The sequence below is a fragment of the Hyaena hyaena genome, unplaced genomic scaffold (genome assembly GCF_003009895.1).
Source record: "Hyaena hyaena isolate Hyena2069 unplaced genomic scaffold, ASM300989v1 scaffold_65, whole genome shotgun sequence".
Taxonomy (NCBI): domain Eukaryota; kingdom Metazoa; phylum Chordata; class Mammalia; order Carnivora; family Hyaenidae; genus Hyaena; species Hyaena hyaena.
The window spans coordinates 3,263,874-3,286,087 of NW_024080697.1; the positions used below are offsets into that span (position 1 = coordinate 3,263,874).

Genomic DNA, 22,214 nt, shown 5'->3' on the forward strand with positions numbered 1-22,214 from the left:
ATCTGACATGCAAATCCCCACACTGCACATTCCAGGCCACGCCTGGCTATTCCTCTTTGAATTAATTGGACTGCTTAGCCTTACGGGGTCAGCCGGGTGAGGGCTACTTGCCCTCCTGGCTACCTGTTCTCTCCCAGACTAGCAGGCAATCCCTGTCCCTTGGAATGGCTGCTAGGGCTTGACAAGGGTGGGAAATACGTTCTCCGTGGATTTTTATGGGCAACTCCTATCATTACCACAACCAGTGATTTCCACTGCCATTGGCCTTTCCTGCACACGTGTACATGTGCACACACACACACGTGTGCATGCACGCACACACAAACCATAGGTGAGCACTGGAAACTCTCCACGCTAGAGAGATGCTTTAACACCTGTAATAACACAACCTAGATTGGGTCTGGTTTACTTTTTGAGGATGTGTTGATGTGCCTTTGCATTCATTCACATAACAAAGTTTTATTGAGCTATTGATTGCCAGGTATTGGGACAATAGCAGTAAACAAAACAGACGCAAATCCTTGCCCTTTGGGGGTTTACATGCCTGGTTGTGTGTGTGCATGTGTGATGGGGGCATGGGATAGAAAAGTAAATATACAAGTGGCATAAACATGTTTGATGATAGCATGTGCTATGGGGAAAGCCAAAGTAGACGAGGGTTTTGTGTATCCCAGGACGGGGGTCAGTTTTTAATAATGCGGTCAGGGAGTGTTGTGTTAAGAAGGTGACACTTAGGGGCGCCTGGGTGGCTCAGTCAGTTAAGTGTCCGACTTCAGCTCAGGTCATGATCTCATGGTTTGTGGGTTCAAGCCCCATGTCAGGCTCTGCGCTTACAGCTAGCTCAGAGCCTGGAGACTGTTTTAGATTCTGTATCTCCCTCTCTCTCTGACCTACCTGTGCTCATGCTGTCTCTCTCTCTCAGAAATAAATAAAACATAGAAAAAAAACCATTAAAAAAAAGATGATGACATTTAAGTAAAGATCTACAGAAAGAGGGGGAGTGAAGCATGTAGTTAACCGATAGAAGAGGGTCCCAGACAGAGGAAATGGCAGGTGCAAAGGCACTGAGGCAAGAATATGCCTGTTGACAGAGAGGCTGCCCTGGAGACAACAAGGGAGAAGAGTAGGACATATGTCAGAGAGAGAATGAGGAAGTGGTGTCAGGCTTTGAGGGCCATCAGGAGGACACTGGTGTTTATCCGGAGTGAGCTGGAGCCATGCAGGGTTTTGAGCAGACAAGTGACATCATCCGTCTTGCACTTGAACAGGCTCATTCTGTAGGCAGTGTGGGTGGGAGAGAAGGGGAACCAGGCTATAGGAGGGATGTAGGCAAGGGAATGATGGCTGGGACCAGGGTGATGGTGACGAAGTTGGTGAGAAGGTGTCCACGGCTGGACGTACTCCGAAGGTAGGGTGCGTGGGGGTTGAGTTAGATGAGAAATCATCCATTTTGATTTGTACACATATTTCCCTTGCATATTTTGTCACTAGGTACGTAGGGAGAAAGAACAGTGTCCACACACACCAACACAACTGACACAGAAGTGAATTACGGTGTCCTCTTCAAGACCCCACCCAACTTCTCAGGTAAGAGCAGTGGTAACAGGACTTCCTTTACAGGCATACTGTGGCAGTGCACGCAAATCACGTAGCAAACTCTTGGACTCAATAAAGAGGATCGATATTTATTAATAAAGTATGATCAAGGGTCTACCACACCCTCTTTCCACCCAATATAGTTCATTTCAGCCGTCTTGTGAAAGTTCAAAAATTAGTGCCTGTCTTATAAGCAGGACATGGCAACGCTCTATTTAGAGAAAAGGAGTGGGGAGAGGTTCATCAGGGTAGGCTTCCCAGAGAAGGAGCTGGTCTGACTGCCTCTCTTTTCAGGTGAAGAGACTAAGGCTCAAGGACTTTAAATAACTTGGGAGAGGTCACAAATCTAGAAGCTGGCAGAGAAGGGCTTGTGTCTCTGCTTGTCTGGCTCAGAAGCCACTGTTCTTAGCCAGGGTATCACCCTGGTGACAGGCCATTCCCATTAGAGGAGAATGATGGCCATCCAGGCGAGGACCTGGGACAATATGATCCGCGTGGCCGTCATTGAGTCAGGGTGGAGCCTGGTATGGGAACCTAGTCACCACCTCGCTTAACAATCATGCGTTCTCGGTGTGAGCACGAGCAGTGTGCCTGGCCCCGTGCACAGGGATCTGGATGCATGATCTCACCTACCCGCCACCTTGCAGACCAGAAAACAGGCCTGGCAAGCTTGCTGATCTCGCCTCCGAGTGTCTGAACTGAGCCGAGACCCCAAGTGTTTCAGTAAGCTATGGCTGTGTAATGATCAGCTAGCAGAGTTAGTTTATTCTTTCTCATGATTTGGGGAGTCAGGAATTTAGGCAAGGGCCTGGCTGGGCGGTCGGTTCCTGAGTTACCAGGGGTAGATCACTTGCCTTCAGCTGGCTGCTGGTGGGAGGGAGGGACGGAGAAGGCTTCATTCACTCGCCTGACACCTCAGCCCTCCTCCACGTGGCCTGTTCATGTGGCCAGTATGGTGGCTTCAGGGTAGCTGGATTTCCCACATGGCAGCGGGCTTCTGAAGGAATGAAATCGGCTTCGGCCAGGCTACGTAGGGGCTAGCTGTGGGGCTGGCACAGTGTCCCCCCTACCATGTGCTGCTGGTCAGAGCAAGTCACAGCATCAGCCCAGATTCAGGAGGAGGGGAAACAGATTTCTCCTCCGGAAGGGTGTGGCAAAGTGCACAAATCAGAACAGGAGCTGTTTGGGGCCATCGTGGGACACTGATTGCCATCCCCAGCCTCCTCGCGGCCTTTCTCCCCGGCCCCTGGGCCTGACCCAGGACACTCTTACAAAGCCTGCTAGACCCCGATACAAAGCACATGCCCGTGTTTTGTCTTACCAGGCCCTCCTGCCCAATGACATCTTCCCGGTCTGTGCCTCGCTTTGCAAGAATTTATTGTATCTTGTTTTCAGGAGGGCAGGCACCAATTTTTCTTACTTCCTAGGGCCCCAACACCTAAGTTAGCTTAAACTTGTCTCTTTTTTTTATTAAAAATGATTTTTTGATGTTTATTTTTGAGAGAGAGAGTGGGGGAAGATGGGGGGGTGACAGAGGATCCAAAGCAGCCCCATGCTGACCACAGAGAGCTTGATGGGGAGCTTTAACTCATCACGACCTGAGCCGAAGTCTGACGCTTGACCAACTGAGCCACACAGGTGCTCCCTGCTACCTTTGCAAAAAGTAAGCTCTATGCCCAACATGGGGCTCGAACTCACAACCCTGAGATCAAGAGTCACATGGTCTGCAGATCAGCCTAAGCCTGTCTTGTTCTCAGGAACCTAGAAGAACCTAACATGTGACTCGCACGCAGGCAGTCCACCGCCTGAACAAAACTGGGGCAGATTCACCTCTGCAGCCCCAGCACAGGGCCTTTCCTAGAGGAAGAGCTTCATAAACAGAACTTTCTGGCAGCTGAGTTCACATGCTTGGGCCTGGAGCAAAGGATGAGAAAGTTGGACTTCCCCCAACCGTCATTATCTCCTGGGATGCGCTTCAGAACGCAGGGCCCCTCTCCTCACCCCGGAATCTTGCCTTTTAACACATGCCCAAGTGGTTCATATGTAAGTTAAAGGTTGAGAGAACCATGGTAGCAGTTCCCAAGGTAAAGAGGACAGGTCACGAGGACAGATGCCGGCTGAGCCCACTGAGGTCGAGCCCAGGCATCAGAATCTTCTGAAAGCTCTGGGATGATTTTCACGTGCAGCCAGGGCCGAGAGTATTAGTTCTTTAAGTATGATGTGTGGGTCAGCGTACCCAACTCGCTTGGGGCACTTATTAAATATGCACTTCCCGGGTCCCACACCAGCTTTTGGTCTAAATCTCCTGGAGTGGGGCCCGGAAATCCACATTTTCAACCATCTCTCTAGGTGATGTGAATGTGCACTGAAGTTGGAGACCATTGGTTTAGGGCCATGAATGAGGGATGACAGCGGCAATGAGGTTTTCAAACATTACAGATAATACTGTGCAAAAGTTAGAAAATATAGACAAGTAAAAGGGGGAAACAAAAAATATCTCTACTCCTACTGCCTAGAGACAACTGGAGGCCCCTCTTGGCACCCACTGTAGTGACAGGAATGAGCCCCCCTCCCCCAGAGAGGCTGCCCTGATTGCAGCCGCGGGCTGTGATTTGGGTTCTGTTCTGCTGGCGGGGTGGAGCCTGTCATCTGGCCCGGACAGAATTATTGCCTCAAATTACATGGTTGATTATCAATTACTTGTGTCCGTGTGAGAGCATGTGTGCGAGTGTGCATAAGTGTCTTTGCAAGTCATTAAGGGTCGTAATTCTGGATTATCGTTGATTAACGAGAGGGAGGCCTGGTACCTCCAGCAGCCGGGATGGCGGCCCCACAATTATGTCCCAGCTGATCAGTAATTGGCGCATCGCAAGATGATTTCTCTCTCTCCGCTGCCTCCTCCCGGCCTCTCCTGCCGGCTCTGCAATTAGCGCCATTGCTCATTCCCTTCCAGCCCGGGCTGAGTTCCCCGGTCTGGCAGGCGGCTGTGGTGGGGCTGGCTGATGGCGGAGGGGGCGGCAGAGGGGGCGGTGGCAGAGTCGAGGCGATGGGGTGTGGAGCCGGCCTGGGCTGTCGCTTGCTGGGCTCGACCCTCCTCCCCAGGGAGCCGGGAGCCCATCTCCAACTCCTTGCCCTGCCCCCACAGCCTGGCTGGGGAAACAGACCCAGAGAAGGAGAGGGGCAGCTTAGAAAACAAACAAACAAACAAACAAAAATCCAAAACCAATGACTCAGAATGGTGTGGCAATTGGACCCCAAGGCCACAGAGCTGGGGCAAAAGCCAATACATCCTCCTACCGTCACTCCCATCCCTGGGAGGCTGTCTCAGATTTTGTCCTCCAGAAACTGCCGATAGAGCCTCCAGCTCCCAGACTGGAGGAAGGTCGCAGAGGAACGTGCGGTGTTAATTCAAGGCAGAATCATCACCTGCCTAGATTATGGCAATGGCTTCCTAATCATTCTCCCATTTCCACGCTGGGCCCCCAACATCCATCACGCTGGAACGGAGGGACTTTTATAGCGCCCTGTTGCACACTGTGCAAGATACACTCCCCCCCCCCACAACCTCTCCGATGCCCTCAGGATAAAGGCTGGGTCCCCAGTCTCCACCCCACCCGCCTCCGGTGCCCGGCGCATCCCCCTCTGTGCTCCAGCCCTTCCCATCCTTTGCCCGGCCTGGCCCCTTTGCCTGGGAGTCCTTCCCCTCCCCCACCTCCTTTCACCTGGGGCACACACCTGCGCTGGGGACTGCTCACACTAGGGCTCTGTTCCCGAGAAAGGGGTTCTGCCCTCACGGGGGTACCAGCAGTTAGAGAAGCAGAAACTTTAAGGACGGCTTTACAGGGGTTTGAGGGGATGGGGAAGGCGGGGCTGTTCCAGAAACCTGCCGCATAAAAGACCCTGCAGAGCCACCAGGCAGTTTGTTTCCGAGCCTTGCAGCTGTCTTGGCCATTTTCATTTTTATCTACTTAGGGTGGTCAGCAGGTCATGGCAAGCGGGAGACGTGATGCTAATGACTTCGGCTCCACGTGGCGACCATTCAGGAAAAAGCTGCAATGTTCTCTCTGCCACATTAATCAGAGAAACACATCAAGAGCTGTTGCATGGAAACAGCTTTCCTCTTAGTACCTGCCCTGCATGCTAATCACCACCCCTCCTGGCGGTGAGTCAGCTCCATGCCAGGCGGGTGGGGAGGGAAGGCCAGAAATGCCAGCTCCTTGTGGTGGGGGACAGCCAGAGGGGTGGGAGCCAGGCCCCACCCCCCAAATACACACTGCATGTGACCCCCGTTGAGGCCCAGGGCAGGTGGGGAACGGCAAATCCTGGGAGAGTCCAACCAAATGGAAACCCTGGGCTACTTCCTTAGGTCTCATTCTTACCCAAGTCTACTTTTTTTTTTAAATAGGGGAGAAGAGTTTTATTTCTTTATTTTTATTTTATTTTGAGAGACAGAGACAGAGAGCGAGTAGGTGAGGGCCAGAGAGAGAGACACACACAGAATCTGAAGCAGGCTCCAGGCTCTGAGCTGTCAGCACAGAGCCGGACACGGGGCTCGAACCCATAGACTGTGAGATCATGACCTGAGCCAAAGTCGGATACTAACCGATGGAGCCACCCAGGCTCCCTACCCAAGTCTACTAGAGAGAACTCTCCAGAAGCTGATCCTTGGACAGAGTCCAGGGTTAAAGCAAGAGGAGCCTCATTGCTAGGCACTGTGACAACAATAAGACGTAATGTTGGTAGTGCTTACCATAGGGTAGGCATATGTGTAAGCACTCTCCATGTATTAATCATTTAATCCTCATGAAGCCCTATGAAGTGAGTGCTATTACTATTCCCATTGTGCAAATGAGTAAAGCCACACACAGAGAGGTTAAGTAACCAATTCAAGGTCACACAGCTAGTAATGATCGAGTTTGAACCCCAGAAGCCATGCCACAAAGCACTCTCATACCAGTGCCTCTCATCACTGCGCTAGAACCAGAGTCACCTGAGCCCATAGTGACCGTGGAAAGCCTATGGGTGCCTTTTCCTTGTATTCATTCATTCATTCATTCACTCATCCACTCATACAGCTACTCTTTGCAGAGCACCTGCTATGTACAAGACACTGTGCTGGGCACAAGGGAGACAATGAGAAAACAGACACGGGCTTCCAAGGGAGAAGGGCGTCAACCTAATATTTCTACAAGTACATAGTAATTGCAAACTGTGGTAAGAGTCATGAGAAGTACCAGGAACCATAGAAGCATATAACAGGAGGCCCGTTCACACATGACCCTCAGATCCCCCTTCCATCATTCTGTCCACAAATACATATCAATCGTTTGCTCAGGCACAGCGCGTCAGGACTCAGTGCTGAGCACGATGGATAGTCTCATCCTGAGGGGCAGCCTGGTGGGGGAGACAGATAAATACAAATGTTCCGGAAAAGGAATTAGGGCCAACTGTAAGGGTTCTGAGTGTTATTATTATTATTACCTTTTTTTTTTTTTTTACTAAGAAACACGTCATGTCTTTAAGGGCCTCTTGCAGGGAGAAATAAACATGGAGAAAAGGCAGTCTGCTAGAGATGTTCATGTCAGCTTTGCCCACAGTTGCTATCAGGGGTCCTTTGCGGACCTGGTGGTGGTTGAGCTACTCAGTGCACCAGGACCTTTGCATCTCCTGAGGACAAGCTGGCTATTATCCACTGCCTCCCCCTCCCCCAGCTGCCCGCCCCCTCCCAGTGGGGCTTTTCCACAAGGTGCCCGGAATTCCTGCATCAGCCTGTAGAAAGGACCCCTCCTCTCTTCCCTCCCCGTGTGGAGTCTTGCAAACCTGACAATGAGTTATGTATGGGAGGCCACAGGCCTGGGAGAGACAGAGGGAGCAAGAAACAAGAGCGTTTTAAAATATGTCTCTGTTATTTCCCTTCTTGGCCTCCATCATCTCCCCCACCTGGCATATGAACTTGTTCTTCCCTTGTACGGCTCTGAGAAAAGCACCATATGGCTGTTTGTCAGGCCCATGGGCTAGTTTCCGTCCAGCCCACTCTGATTTCCTCCCAGGCTTGGGTCTGCAGAATGACCCAGCCTCCACGGTTTTGACGGGAAGGGGTGAGAGTTTGGAAGAAGGGGTCCTGCCCATGTGTCCAGGAGAGGGGTTGCTAGAGGAAAGACCAGTAAATCCAGGAGGCGGGGCAAAGCCTGGCTGAACCGGCTCGGCTCCCACGGAGCGGGGTGTGAGCTAGGTGAGTGAAGCCAGCGCAAGCCAGGAGAAAGCCAGGAGGATCCCTGGAGGTGGCGTCCTTGGAGAGCTGGTTAGGGTGCCTCCAGGAGCTCTCCAGAGACCCTGGAGGCTGGTCTCCCCCTTGGGCTCCTTGCCCAGCCTCAGCCCTTACCCCTGGCTCCCTCCTTCACTATTTTCTCTGCTCTCCAGGAGTGAGCGCCAGGCACACCCTCCCTGAAGCCTGCGGAGCTGTGAGGCTGGTGTGGTAGGACCAGAGGGACCCAGGCGCAGAGCTCAGCCCCATGTTTGCCGCGTGGCCAAGTAACACCACCCTCATGTCTGTGAGCCTCGTCTACGGGCGGCCTGGTGAAGAGGTGTGAATGAGCTAAGTGCCGAGAACCTAGGGAGGCTCCTGGCACAGCAGAGGCGTGTGATCCATGTGTCCTGCCCTCTTTCCCCCTTCTTCCTCTGAGAACGGGAAGGAGGAAGCAAAGTCCCCCCCGGGTGTTGGGGCTGGGCCTACAAGTAGGCCAGGAGGTCACAGAGACCAAGGCAGAGGACCTGGCTTGACATTAACCCCCCCTCGAAAAGACACTTTATTTTAAAAAAAAAATTTTTTTTTAATGTTTTATTTATTTCTAGGAGAGAGAGAGAGACAGCGTGAGCAGGGGAGGGTCAGAGAGAGAGGGAGTCACAGACTGAAACAGGCTCCAGGCTATGAGCTGGCAGTCAGCACAGAGCCCGACGCGGGGCTCGAACCCACAAACCGCGAGATCATGACCTAAGCGAAAGTCGGACGCCTAACCGACTAAGCCACCCAGGCTCCCCGAAAAGACACTTTATTTGACACAGCTCTCCCCTTCGAGCCCCCTCAGCCTTGAGTTCCTTCCCACACGTCTGTCCTGTTGCACGCCTACCGATGAGGGCTTCACACCCCCTACAGGCTGGGTCTGCAGCATCTACTGGAAAACATGACCCCTCACAGTGCTGGCCTCAGGTCAGGGGTCCAGGAAAGATGTCATGCTCCTGTTGGTCACCTCCAGTGTTCCGGGGTCCAGGCAGTGCCCAGGATTTCCATGTGAGAGGAAAAGCTAGGGGCCCAAGAAGTCTGGTAAAGGAGTGGGAATTTGGTGGAGGCTGTGGCGTATGAATGATTTAGGCAAAAGCACACAGAAAAGGAGGGCACTTCTCTTTACACTGCCTTTTTTCTTTCCATAAAAAAATGTGAACACAGAGGTAAAGAAAAAAGTGAAAAGTTCCTTTTATTCCCATCTCTCATCAATTATCGCCGCTTTCCCCACCAGTGACCTGCATTAGCAGTTTGCTGTGTTTCATCACGGGCTCTTTACAAGCATTTACACACACACGCACAGGTACCTCCATTTTCTACACGTGTATGGTGCTAGAACCTTGGTTTTTCTTTGTTTTTACACAAAGACCATCCTGTTGACTATACTGCCCTGCAATTTTCTCCCCAGAACAGTATATCCTGGACATCTTCCCCTGTCAACATATATGGGGGATCCTTCTTGATTGTTTTTAGAAAGCATCTGCCTCATAGTGCACGAATGGATGTAACACAGTCGATTCTTTTCACTCTCTTTCCATTCACACCTTCACTCAGGGTCCCCATTGCCTGCCCAACTCTGGGGAGCACAAATCCAAAGGATTTTATGGTAAATGGTGCCTCTGAACAATTCCAAGGGATGCCCTTCACATTCAGAATGTGGCAGCCCCTCCCAGCCCACATGAACAGATAAGGCGGCTCCAATTTTTTTCCATGCAAACAATTCCATAGCCAGCATCCTTGCCCACGCCTCCGGGGGCACATGTCAATAGTTCTTGGGGCGTTGCCACCTCAAGGTGGAGCGAGGGGGCACAAGTGCAGGCGCCCTCCATGGGACAGACCCTGCCATGATGTGGGGGGTGGCTCCTAGCCTCCTGTGCCCCGCCTGGCCGCCCCAGTCCCCCAGCACATATCCATCATGTGGCCGCTGGCCTGCCAGCCGCTTCCAGGAAATCAATTGCAAAGACAGGCGATCGTCATCAGCTTGAACACTGGAGGCCATCCAGGGAGTAGATTCAATTGTAGAAGAAAATCAGACGGGGCTCAAGACGGCTTGTAATGGAGACCCCTTGGTGACCTTTCCGGAGAAGTTAAAAGAACACAGGCAGACACATTCTCACTCTTGATCATCTACCACCGGTCCAGCTGCTGGGAGCACAGCCCTCTGCCCTTGGAGAAGCTGTTCCTCATTAGCAGCCGGACGGGAAGGAGGGGGCCTGGTCCAGGGCCCAGGCTGCCCGTGTGCAGGCAAGGAAGCCAGCGGGGCACCTGCTCCCCCAGAGGGTGGACCCGGTTGACCATCAGGTCCCTAGCTGCTCAAGGTCACAGTACCCGCCCCCTTCTGCTCACTGGAGACATGGTCGGACCGCCGGGTGGGCAATCCTCCAGTGACCACCCCCTCTCCACCTAGGTCCCGAGACAGGGTCCTCGAGCTGAATACCACCCTCTCTCCCCCACCTGCACAAACACAGGTGCAGACACTGCGACTTCTGTTTTTATTATCCAGCTTGAGAACCATGCCCTGCACCTCCGGGGGCCTCTTCGAGCACAGTGCCAGGGAGGGAGGTGCGATATGGACAAATCCACCATCTTCCTAAAGTGGAAGGGTGACCAGAGCCTTTACCTGATTTCAGAAGAGCTATGATTATAAGCCCTCACCCTCCAACCCCTCCCCCATTGCTTCCTCTCTAGATCCCAGCTACCCACACCTGGCCCTACACAAAAAACAGCCTGGCCCTACACAAAAAACAGCATGGCCATGAACTTGGGGAAACACACATTCATCTATGGGCGGCTGCCCCCCAGCCCTCCAGGCCCACTTACTTGATAATGATCAAAACAGCTCCGGCTACCATCAGATGGGTGTGTGCAGTGGAGTTCGCCAGGTGCTTTACATCTATCATCTGACTTCGTTTTCACAAACTCAGTAAGGTACGTACCGCTATGATTTACAGGTGCAGAAACGGAGGCTCAGAGAGGTTAAGTAACTTAATCCAGGTCACACAGCTCGTTGTGCCAGGGCCAGGATTGGTAGCCAGGTCCTTGTCAGCCTCCAGAGACTATGGGCTTAGCCTCTGTACAACCCTGGCTCCCACATACTGCACTTGCACCCCTCTTTCCATGTGGCTTTGCCTCCTGTTCATCCCCCCCCCCCCATGCTCTACACTACCAGGGACCCAAGAGGTCAAGATCATCAGGGTTCTGTTGGGAAGGCATGTTCTTATTCTGCAACAGCTCTAGGCCTTGCTCGACTTCAACCTTCCCCGGCTGCCCAAGGACTGGCATCCAGTCCCAAGCCCAGTGCAGGCACCCAGGTCATTTTCACTACTGAGGAGAGACAGAATGATGGGGGGCAAGTCCCAGTCACCAGTGACCACCACAGAGCCAATACCATCCATGCAAATTAAGTATGCTTATCTGCTGGCCTGCAAAGATGTCCTGGTATATTTTTCTGTTAAAAAAAGACAAGAAAGCAGGTTTTATTTATTTATTTATTTGAAACATTTATTTATTTATTTAGAGAGAGAGAGCGCGCACAGGGGAGGGGCAGAGAGAGAGAGAGGAAGAAAGAGAATCCCAAGCAGGCTCCGCGCCTGGCAGCGCAGAGGCTGGTGCAGGGCTCGATCTCACAAAGTGAGATCATGACCTGAGCCGAATTCAAGAGTCGCACATGCCACCAACTGAGCCAGCCTGGAGCCCCAAGATGGCAGGTTTTTAAAGCAACGTACGGCAGGAAAACATTTTACTGATGAAATTAAAGTATTCTCTATGTATGGAAGCATAGAAAAGATATTTGCCAAGATGTTAACAGATGATTTGTTTTCTCTTGGCTTCTCTGTGTTTTCTTTTTTTTTTTTTCAATGAACATATATTATTCACATGATTTTTAAAAACAATAAAAATAAACCAATCCCAGGCTGAGGGTACCTCTCCCTGTCCCTGTCCCTACCTCTAATAGCTCTAAGCACCCCTCCCCCCCCACTTCTCTTCCCTGGGCCTTCTCTTCCCTCCCATCATTTCCACATCTCAGTAGAAGTGGGGGGTGGTCCTATCCTCTCCAAGTAGACCAATGGGAGGTGTGAGGCCTGCACCCCTAGACCTCTCCACTGATCTGATCGTCTCAGTCCAAATGCGCAGTGGGGGAAGCTTCAGTCTTCCCTCTCCCCTGCTGCTCTTTCATGGAAGAGAAAACGGTCTGCTTTCTACTACATTGTTTGCTTCAGGGAGGAGCCAACTTCCCTGAGGCCAAGGAGCTCAGGGGCAATGCCTTCTGGGCCCTGTGGAGTGGAGCCCCAGGGCAAATGGCTCCAGATGCTGAGAGAGAATTACGCAAAATGAAGGAAGGAAATCACAGAGCTTGCATCATCAGAAAAGAAAGAGCAGTGCCTCAGGATGGGGCTAGGATGGCTCCTTCCAGAAGGCTGGGAGGAAACGAGGAAGGAGATGGAACAGAGTTTCCTGAACATCTACTACTACTCCTGCTATTATTACTACTGCTACCGTACACACATTGGACCCTCAACAGACATGATCTCACCCTCACCCCTCAGAGCAACCTTCCCTTTGTGCAAGTGAGGCACCTGGGCTGTAGCTTTTTTTTTTTCTTTCTTTTTAAAAAATGTTTATTTCTTTTTGAGAGAGACAGAGAGCAAGCGAGGGGAGGGGCAGAGAGAGAGGCAGACACAGAATCCGAAGCAAGCTCAAGGCTCTGAGCTATCACCACAGAGCCCGATGTGGGGCTCAAACTCATGACCTGAGCCCTGACCGAGCCGTGGGATCGCGACCTGACCTGAAGTAGGTCGCTTAGCCGACTGAGCCACCCAGGCGCCCCTGGGCTATAACTTCTTGCATCTCTGGTGTTTCACTTCCAGTCAGAGTCAGCTTCTAAAAATGATTCTCGGTGGAGAAATTTGTGTTGTCCAACACCATCCCTCCCCCAGTGTAGACCCTTCCCAGGCTCTGCAAGAGCCATGAACATCCCTCTGCTCTGGACCAGTCTTCTCCTGAGGGGCTGGCTCCGTGAGCACCACCTCCTAGTTTAAGGATGAATTGCTAATTCCATTGTTCCTGCCATTAAAATAGCAGAAATCGGAAGGCAGCCTCATGGCCCTGAGAGCTGGACTGGGGCTCAAGGGAAAGGAGCAGACGCCCTTTAGTGTCACCCCGAACCCCCATCTTCAAATCACACTCCCCAGGTTGGCCCTCCTTAGAGACCCAGAAACAGGCTCCTGTACCCAGCGAGCCTCTTGAACATGCAGGACAGATGTGGGGTTGGCACAGCTGGCTGGGAGGCGGGAGACCCTGGTACCCTTCTAGCTCTGTACCTCACCACCCGAGTCACCTAGGCCAAGTCACTCCTGGCCACCACACATCCTTCTACTCACACTGTATTGTGGTGTCAAGAAGGGGTTCGAAAGGTGTTGCTGAAGATTGCTCAGCCCCTGGCAATGCCTTTTGCTGAAGATTGCTCAGCCCCTGGCAATGTCTTTCCCCTGAATGGGAGTCTGCTGTTGGGTTCCAAGCCCTGAACGGCTTGGTGTGGCTGCATGTAGTCGAAGTGTGATTGTTAGCGACATCTTGTGGACATGGTGGGTAACTGCACTCACCTGGACGGAAGCCAGAGGGTGACATCCAACTTTCCTCATTATGTGGAGGGGAGCTGATTGCAATTAATCACACTCATCACCTTACACAGGGAGCTGTCTTGGAGCTGGAAAAGAATCCCTCCAAAGAGCAGAAAACAACCTTCCAGCCACTAATTTCCATCAGCCTCCAGCTTTATATCCGTTTCATTTAAATTTGTCTCTTTTCGAATATGGCCCTGATATGAGTCTGGTGGCCATGGAGGGACAGTCCTGTCAACAATAATATTAACAGGGGCACTTGGGTGGCTCAATCGGTTAAGTGTCCAACCTCGGCTCAGGTCATGATCTCACGGTTCGTGGGTTTGGGCCCTGTGTCTGGCTCTATGCTGACAGCTCAGAGCCTGGACCCTGCTTTGGGTTCTGTGTCTCCCTCTCTCTCTCTGTCCATCCCCTGCTCATGCTATCTCTCATAAATAAATTAAAACTTAAAAAATTAAAAATAATCATAATATTAATATAAGAAAAATGTCATGGGCTCTTTACTCCCGCAGTGAAATTCATGCATTATCTCATGTAATCTTCCCAACAACCCAAGGAGGTACGTGCTCTTATCCCTGTCTTTCAGGTGAGGCATCAGCAACGAGGAGCATAAAGAGAGGCCAGGTTGCAAACCTGAGCAGTCTGGCCTTAGATTCCTTCTCTTTAACCACCACTCTAGGCAACCTCACTGCCCCACATCTACCCACTATGGTAATCCCTCGAGGCTGGAGAAAGTCCCAGTTCCTCGGGTATTGGCTTTACTCCTCAGACTGAATGCTTCTTAGTCACCCTCTGGGGCAGTGGGACATTATCCCAAACTTGCCAAATGTTGGTCATAAGTCCTTGCCTTAGAGGGTGCTGTGAAGATTAGAGGAATCACTTGCTGCGGAGTAGATGCTACAGAAATGGTGGCCATTATCTGCAAGGTGTGCAAGTTGACTGTGGGAGGGACCAGCCTGAAAGATTTCTGTATATGTCAAAATCTGATTAAATCATTCTAGAAAATAGCAGTAAGGAGGGCGAGGACTGGGAAGGGCCAGCCTTCTCACTCTTAGGCTTTTCAGAGGGAGGGGCTGATGTGTCCTGGTTCAAAGGACCCCCAAAGGGAGGGACTTAGCCAAGTTGGCAGAGCAGAAACAAGATGCTGGGACTTTGGGCTCCCATCTTTCCACGGAGACACCATTATCCAAAGAACAGCGTTCGGGCAGGATTTGAGTCTCTGCCTGCGAGGATCTGCAGAGACCCTAGTACCGTGGACCAGCCTCCGTGCAGTCTAAGAAGCACAACTCCAAGACCCCAACTGGAGAGTCGAGATGCTAGTTCTGGATCTACCTCCCACTGCTCTGTGGCCCCTTGAACTTAGTGCTCTTCCTGTCTGTGAAAGTCTTACTGCTGAGGCTTCTCCTCTTAAGGCCTCCATGTCCCCTCCACCCCCCTGGCCCTGCAGGTGAGTGCAGTCTTTCTGGCCCGGACCTGTCTACCAGCAAAGGTATGGCCATCAAGGCAGCTGGCAGTGAACAGGGCTGCTCACCCCTATCGCCCCCACCCCTACCTAACATGGTGTCTAGCACATTGAAGGTGCTCACTGGTAAACGAATAATTGGGACACCTAACCACAGGTGGCCTGGGAGCCCATTGCTGGAAATGTCCCTGGAGAGAATGGCGCTGTGGCCTCTGACCATTGCAAGTGACATATGAGGACTCCGCAGTGCACCTCTTCCTGTTTGAGGTTCTACGGAAGCCCCAGTAGATAGATATCAGTGTTAGTTGTCAGATTACTTCAATGCTTGGTAACTCATATAATAATAAACACTTATCACCTCACAGGTTCTGTGAGCCAGGAACTGAGGAATGGCTTAATGTTCTGGTTCCATGTTTCTTAGGCAGTGGCAAGGACCTTCTTCTAAGGTCTCTCACTCTAGTGGCGGCAAGTTGGTGCTGGCTGTGGACTGGACGCCTTGGTTCCTTGCCCTGGGGACCTCTGCTCAGGTCTGCTCGAGTAGCCTCATGACATAGCAACCGGCCTCTCCTGGGATGAGTGATTCGAGAGAGCAAGGAAGAAACCACAACGTCTTTTGTAACTGTATTCGTTTCTTAAGGCTGCTGTAACAAAGTGCCACAAACAGGCTGGCTTAGCACGACAGATATCCACTTTCTCACAGTTCTGAAAGCCAGAAGCGTGAGATCAAGGTGTTGGCAGACAACACATTCCAAGAGCAGAAGTGGGGGGGGGGGGGGTCTGGATCCTGGTTCTAGCTCTCCCACCAAAGGATCTAGGGGAGAATCCTTTCTTGTCTCTTCTAGTTTCTGGTAGTCCCAGGTGTTACTTGGCTTGTTGCTGCATAACTCCAAATTCGCTCTGTCTTCACATGGCCTTTTCCCCGTGTCTTATACGCTCTGTGTCAGTCTTCCTGTAAGTCATTGGGTTTAGGGCCCGCCCTAATCCGTTATGCCCTTGATTACACCTGCAAAGACTTCCCAACTAAGGTCATGTTCGCAGCTACTGGCGGTTAAGGCTTCCACGTATCATTTCAGGGTACACAGTTAAGCCCACACAATAACATAGCCTCGGGAGTCACATATCATCATGTTTGTGATAGCAAATGGCTACAAGGGCCAGCCCTGTGTTCCGGGCGGGAGGAGCCCACACAAGGTGAGAAATCAGGAGGTGAGGACACTGGGGGCCATCTTGGAGGCTGGCTACTACAGTATCGGATAGCAGGCTGAGCGGGAGACCCACCCCATGTGCAGGATTTACAAAGGAAACAATGGAGGCCCAGCTGCACAGCACTTGGGCCCCTCAGCCTATCGAGGATATGAAGAGGGTCAGAGTGTAGAGAAGAGCAGGCTTTGGAAACAGCAACCTTCCCAAAGAGTAAAGCTATACTGTGAGTTCCACCCTCAACAGGGTGGGGGCCCTACCACTTTTACCTCAAGCCTCATAATGGGGGCTCCCAAGAAGTCATTCGGAGCTGTGGGCCCCCACAGGCCTGTGCCAACTGGATGCATTGTGCTGGGATTGGGGAAGGGGCCCTGTGAGTGCTTCCCAGGGACCAGAGGCAGGCTGTGAGGGAAGAGGTCAAGCATGGGGCCATTTTCAGCCCCATAGGGCCTCATAAAGGGGCAAAGGGGTCTCAGTAAGGGGAGGCTGGAAGGTGGTGCTGGATTCCCCAGGGGGCTGAGATGCAGATCGGGACCCTCAAGAGGGAGCCTCAGAGATGAGAACCCCTGAAGAGCCCAGGAGAGCCCCGCCCCCTCCCCCAGGCAACAGCTTTTACCATCTGCTGGGCCCACGGGGGCCGTGGTCAGGGAAGAATTGCTCTTTTCCCCTGTGTTCACTTCTTCCCCCAACAATCCCTCCCACTTAGACCTTAGAAGCAACCAGCAAGGGAGGGGAGGCAGACAGGTGAGAAAACGGACGAAAGCCTGCCACAGCCCAGTCCCCGGAGGCCAGCAGCCCAGACACCAGACCTTAGAGCAGAAGGAGGATGTTTTTCTCCGAAGGGAGGTGAGTGTCATATCTATGACAGGATGGGTTTGTTGTTTGAAGATTTTTTTTTAAGTAACCGCCAACACCCTACAGGGGTGGGGGGCTTGAACTCACGAAATGAGGTGTCATCACCCCAAGATAAACACTTTCCACCGACTGAGCCAGCTAGATGCTTGTAGTCTCTAAATGGATTGTGGAATAACCTTACCTGACCTTGAACAGAGGGGTATCCCTCCCTTGCTGAACAGTTCACGTGGGCCCCGAGGGGCAAAAATGGAGCCACGCTTTGACTACACCCCCATTCAAAGGATTGGTTTCACTGAACTCACACTTTCTCAAGGGAAGTTGGGTCTTCCATTCCCTGCCCACCACCGGCAACTGCAGAGCCCTGACCCACAGGGAGGCTCCTGAAGAACATTTCGTCTCCACTTTTGTCCATAAGTGAAGAATGTTTACTATGTTTTTTTCCTTCTTATCTGTCTGGAAGTGACACCAAGGGAAAAAAAGAAAATAAAATAAAAAAGAAGGGACTCCTTGTCCCCAGCCAAACACCCACACCCTCTGGATTCTTCACCCTGTCTTGGCCTGACTTCACCCCTGGAGGGGAGGCCAGGCCTGAGGTCTGCAGGCTGCAGTGCTGGAGGAAAGATTTCTGGGAGGATACAGCTCCGCCTGGAAACAAAAGCTGTTTTTCGAAAGCTTTGTGCCGGCAACGAAGTGGGGGAGGGGCCTGGGCAAAGCCAGGCTGAACATCAGGGAGGGAAAGCTCCTCTTAAAAAAAATAGCTAAATTCCCCAGGGTTGTTGGGGCTGTGATCTGATCCGTGCTTTAAGGGTCTTATTTGTTATTATTTGGGGGGAAAATTAAGTGGCCTCTGAGTCCCCCTCTCTCACTGTCCTTGCAGCAAGGGCGGGTGGCTCTGTACCTTTATAGGAGACAGGCTTGTAAAGAAGGATGGGCCTCAGAGAGAAGGCATCAGATCAGGCAGCAGCTGGGGGCCTGCAGAGAGCCCAGGGTCCTCAGAGCATCGCTCTGCTGATCAGACACCCACCAGGAAGCTCTTAGAAAGGACCCAGCTGAGCAGAGGCGTGGGCTGGAATGCAAGTGGGGATGGATGTGAGCCTGGGAAGCAAAGGCATTCCACAATCAGGGCTTCTAGAAAAGCCCGCCTTCCCCAGCCCAGCAGATTCAGGGAGGAGAGATCCCTGGGTCTCTATATTCAGTAAAAAGCACTTCCCAGGCTAAGGATAACAGTGGTATTTCCGACCTAAACAAGCCTCATTTTTCAGTCTGTTAGAGAGAGGGCTCCTATTGCATTCTTTAAGAGATGCTAGGCCTTAAATACAATCTGTCACAGGTCACCCATTTCTCTCTCCCGGGTGCCAAGAAGCAGTCTTAACCCCCACCAGGCAATGGCTGCCCTCTTTGGATCAGTTTCCCAAAGAGCTTAAGCACGAACAAGTTGCTGTCACATTGCCTGGAGCTAACGAGCCCTGAAGGGTCTCCCGGGGAGGTCTTCCCTGGTGAGAACACAGCTCTTTCCGGGAGCTCACTTTCCCCGGTGTGTTTGGACTGGGGAGTAACTCCAGAGTGTCTGAACTCTGCATGGGAACAGTTAGCAGGGCTTCTCCATGTGAGTGCCAATGACATTTTGGGCTGGAAGATTCTTTGCTGTGGGGGCTGCCCTGCGCATTGGAGGATGTTTAGGACATACCCTCCATCCACAAGGTGTCAGTAGCATCCCCTCCTTCCCCTTTCCCTTCACTTTGACAGTCAAAACCGCCTCTGGGCCTTGGCGAATATTCCTGGGGACAAAATCATTCCTGATAGAAGACCTTAGTGGCAGGAAGCAGTGCCCATTCAGTAACTACACAGCCCCAGAGATTCCGGGCAGAGGGAGGCTGCATACATCCCAAGAGAATTTTCACTCTACACACAAAAAGGCCAAGTCTTCATGGTCCTTGTATCAGTGCTTTTTCGGTTGCACCAAGTGACAGGATATTCACCTCTAAATGACTTCAAAGCGGGGATGGATGTCATCTCTGGTAACTGAGAAGACCAGGAACTTAGGCATAGTACTGGCTCAGGCCTGATTTGACCCAGGGACTCAATCTTACTGGGACTTGGTTTTATCTTTATCTCTTGACTTTGCTCTTCCGAATATTTTCTTCTCACAGGGGCAAGATGGCCATGAGTGCTCCAATCCTGTATGTTCCCAGTTTGAGATTTGTGGAGGAAAAAATGCCAAGTATTTTCCTTTCTGCATTCCCAGCAGAAGTCCCATTGCACTTCATTGCTCTGATTTGGTTGTGGGCCCATCGCCAAGCAGTACACAACGGCTGGGGAATGTGATGACCTAATTGGCCAGACTGTAGTCATGTGCCCACCTCTGGATGTAGGGGTAGAGTCAACTCCATGTGCAGGATGCCCAAGATGGAAAAGTGGAGGGTTCCCAATACGAGAATCAGGGTACAACTACCAGAGGAGAGGTGAAAGGATCTGGGATGGCCAAAGGCAACAGATAGGTACTGGGCTTCATACTAAAAAGAAGCTCATTGTTGTTAAATACATCAAGGTGAGAGGTAACAGCGTAAGGAGGACTTTGCTGAATGGCAGTACAAAGCTTGTGCCACCATTGTCTGAATCAACCTCCAGGTGACAGACGAAAGCTTTCTTACATGTCTCTAAGACAAAGTAGCAACTGCCATGTTCCTTCAAATGGGTTCTTGGGGCACCTGAGTGGCCCAGTCAGTTAAGCACCTGACTTTGGTTCAGGTCATGATCTCACAGCTTCAGATTCTGTGTCTCCCTTTCTCTTTGCCCCACTCCTGCTCACACTCTGTCTCTCTCTCTCAAAAATAAAGATTAAAAAGTTTTTAAAAATGGGTTCTTAAAATGGAGACTATTAGAGTTTCCTTCCCTTCTTCCATAGTAACACATTTGTAGTTGAGCCCATAGTGGCCCAGCTGGGGACAGCATTTCCTGGCTCCCTTGCAGCTAGGTATGACCATGTGACTAAGTTTCCACTATCTGAATAGAAGGGACCATCAGACCTATGCCTTAAAATAGTGAGCCCGCCTCCTTGACACTCTTTCCTCTTTCCTTAATGCAGACCATGAACTTGCCTGAGACCCAGCTTTGACCACGCAAGCACACCCTAGGGGCTGACGAGGGAGATGCAAGCAACCTGGATCCCTGAGCTACCACGTGGAACAGAGCCTCCTCCCAGCCTGGAAGGAAGAGTACCTCAAGTGAGGAAAAGTTTCTGTCTTTTCTAAGCTGCTGAATTATTGCGTTTCATCTATTTTGTGATCTTTTTCATATTCTAATACTTCTGAAATTCATTGTGTCATTGGCTATACAGTGCTCATCCGGGACCACCTTGAGTGAGGCCCCAGGAAAATATTTTCATGGGGCTCCTGTCTATACAACAAACTAACTAAAATCAGTGCATTACAAAATGCATAAGTCCATATGCAGTAGAGTGATTTATCAATGAAGATTTAGCATAAAGGGTAGAGGAGATCTGCTTATGTATTTATTGTCCAATCAGTGCACATGAAGGCCAGGCACCATCTCTTCGTGTTGAGATCCAGGAACCATCTCTTCATAATTTCTATCCACCACTATGAAAAAACAATAGCGACATATTATTATGTTGACTAAACACTGGGCACCTAATATAACCTTTTAAGAACACGTGTCATGCTCTATTTCAGCCTTTACCTGCCTTTGTCACATACTATTGATTGTTTAAAACAAATTTTTTTTTTACATTTATTTATTTTTGAGAGACAGAGAGAGAGAGCATAAGTGAGGGATGGACAGAGAGAGAATGAGACACATAATCTGAAGCAGGCTCTAGGCTCTGAGCTGTCAGCAGAGAGCCCGATGTGGGGCTTGAACTCATGAACTGTGAGATCATGCCCTGAGCCAAAGTCAGACGCTTAACCTACTGAGCCACCCAGGCACCCCCATACTATTGATTGTTTAATGTTTGTTGAGGCTTCCTCTCCCTTCTAGAAATTGCATGTTGTGTAGAAGTGACGTTTTGTGTTCATTAGATAGAAATCCCATGAATTTCCGATTGACCTAACAAGTAACAGTGGTAGCAGAACATTTGGTTTTGAACTTTGAACATACTTCGACCACAAAAGCCAGTTTCTATAGTTTCACCATATGAAGAAGATATAAAGGGAGCTGCTAACTTGTTTGCCAGACTTCGGGTAGGACCCATCACTGAGGAATCATGCTTTCCAAGGCAACAGCATGAGGGTCAAGTACCTCCCGCCACCAACCCTTGTGGCTCAGTCCTAGAGACTGTTGTGCCAGCCGCGCCTGCGCACACGCACCTGTGGTCGGGAAGTCCTCCCCAGGCGCACCTCTACCCCCTACCCCTGACCTCCATGGTGCTCTGGGTGCTCCAGGTGGGGGTCCTTACTTCTGCATCATCCAGTGGGGCAGGGCCAATGAGTGGCCTGGGCGTCAGGGAGGAAGAGAATGAGAAAAGCCTGGGAGGGGAGGGTGTGACAGAGAGGTACAATATGGCTAGCTGGCAGAACATGGGTGGGGGGGTGCTGCCCCCCACCCCCCACTGGGCCAAGAACTTACCTTGGGGACTGCTGAGAGACCATGAGCCAAGGGGATAGAAAGGCAGCCATGAATGGGTGACCAACAGGCCATAATATGCGTGAGATAAATATACAGAAGCAGCAAAAGCGGACTGTGGGTGGCTCAATCAGTTAAGCATCCAACTTGGGATTTTGGCTCAGGTCCCAATTTTTCGGTTAGTGAGATCGAGCCCTGCCTCTGGTGCTCACAGCGCAGAGCCTGATTGAGATTCTCCCTCTGGTCCTCCTGCTCTCTCTCTCTCTCTCTCTCTCTCAAAATAAATTAATTAATTAAAAAAGAAAAGAAAAGAAACAGCAAAAGGGACAAGGTTCTAAGTGAGAAATGGCAGCCTGTCAACAGACTCTTTATATCAAAATTAATTTAAGACCAATCTTACAAAAAAAAAAAAAGAGCTATTCCATCTGCTACTGTAACTCCAGTCATCACCCTATACAGAGAGCTTCAAAGTTCCGCCTCTTAGATGGATCCAGCCCAACGTTTGGGAGATGGGTGAGGGATGCCTAAGCTGAGGGCAGTCTTTGCTGTGGGGGTTGTGTCTTCGGTGGAGCCAGCCATTTGTACTACCAAACCTTCCTAATGCCAAAATCATGACCAC

The 22,214-nt window shown here is 51.1% G+C and overlaps 1 long non-coding RNA gene across 1 annotated transcript; it reads left to right on the forward strand.

Moving 5' to 3' along the window:
• The first annotated feature begins 1,288 nt into the window (after positions 1-1,288).
• LOC120231943 lies at positions 1,289-20,233 on the forward strand. The gene is made up of 3 exons (XR_005528459.1): positions 1,289-1,408; positions 1,492-1,587; positions 20,100-20,233. It is a non-coding gene; the product is annotated as an uncharacterized LOC120231943 (long non-coding RNA).
• Positions 20,234-22,214: the final 1,981 nt, after the last annotated feature.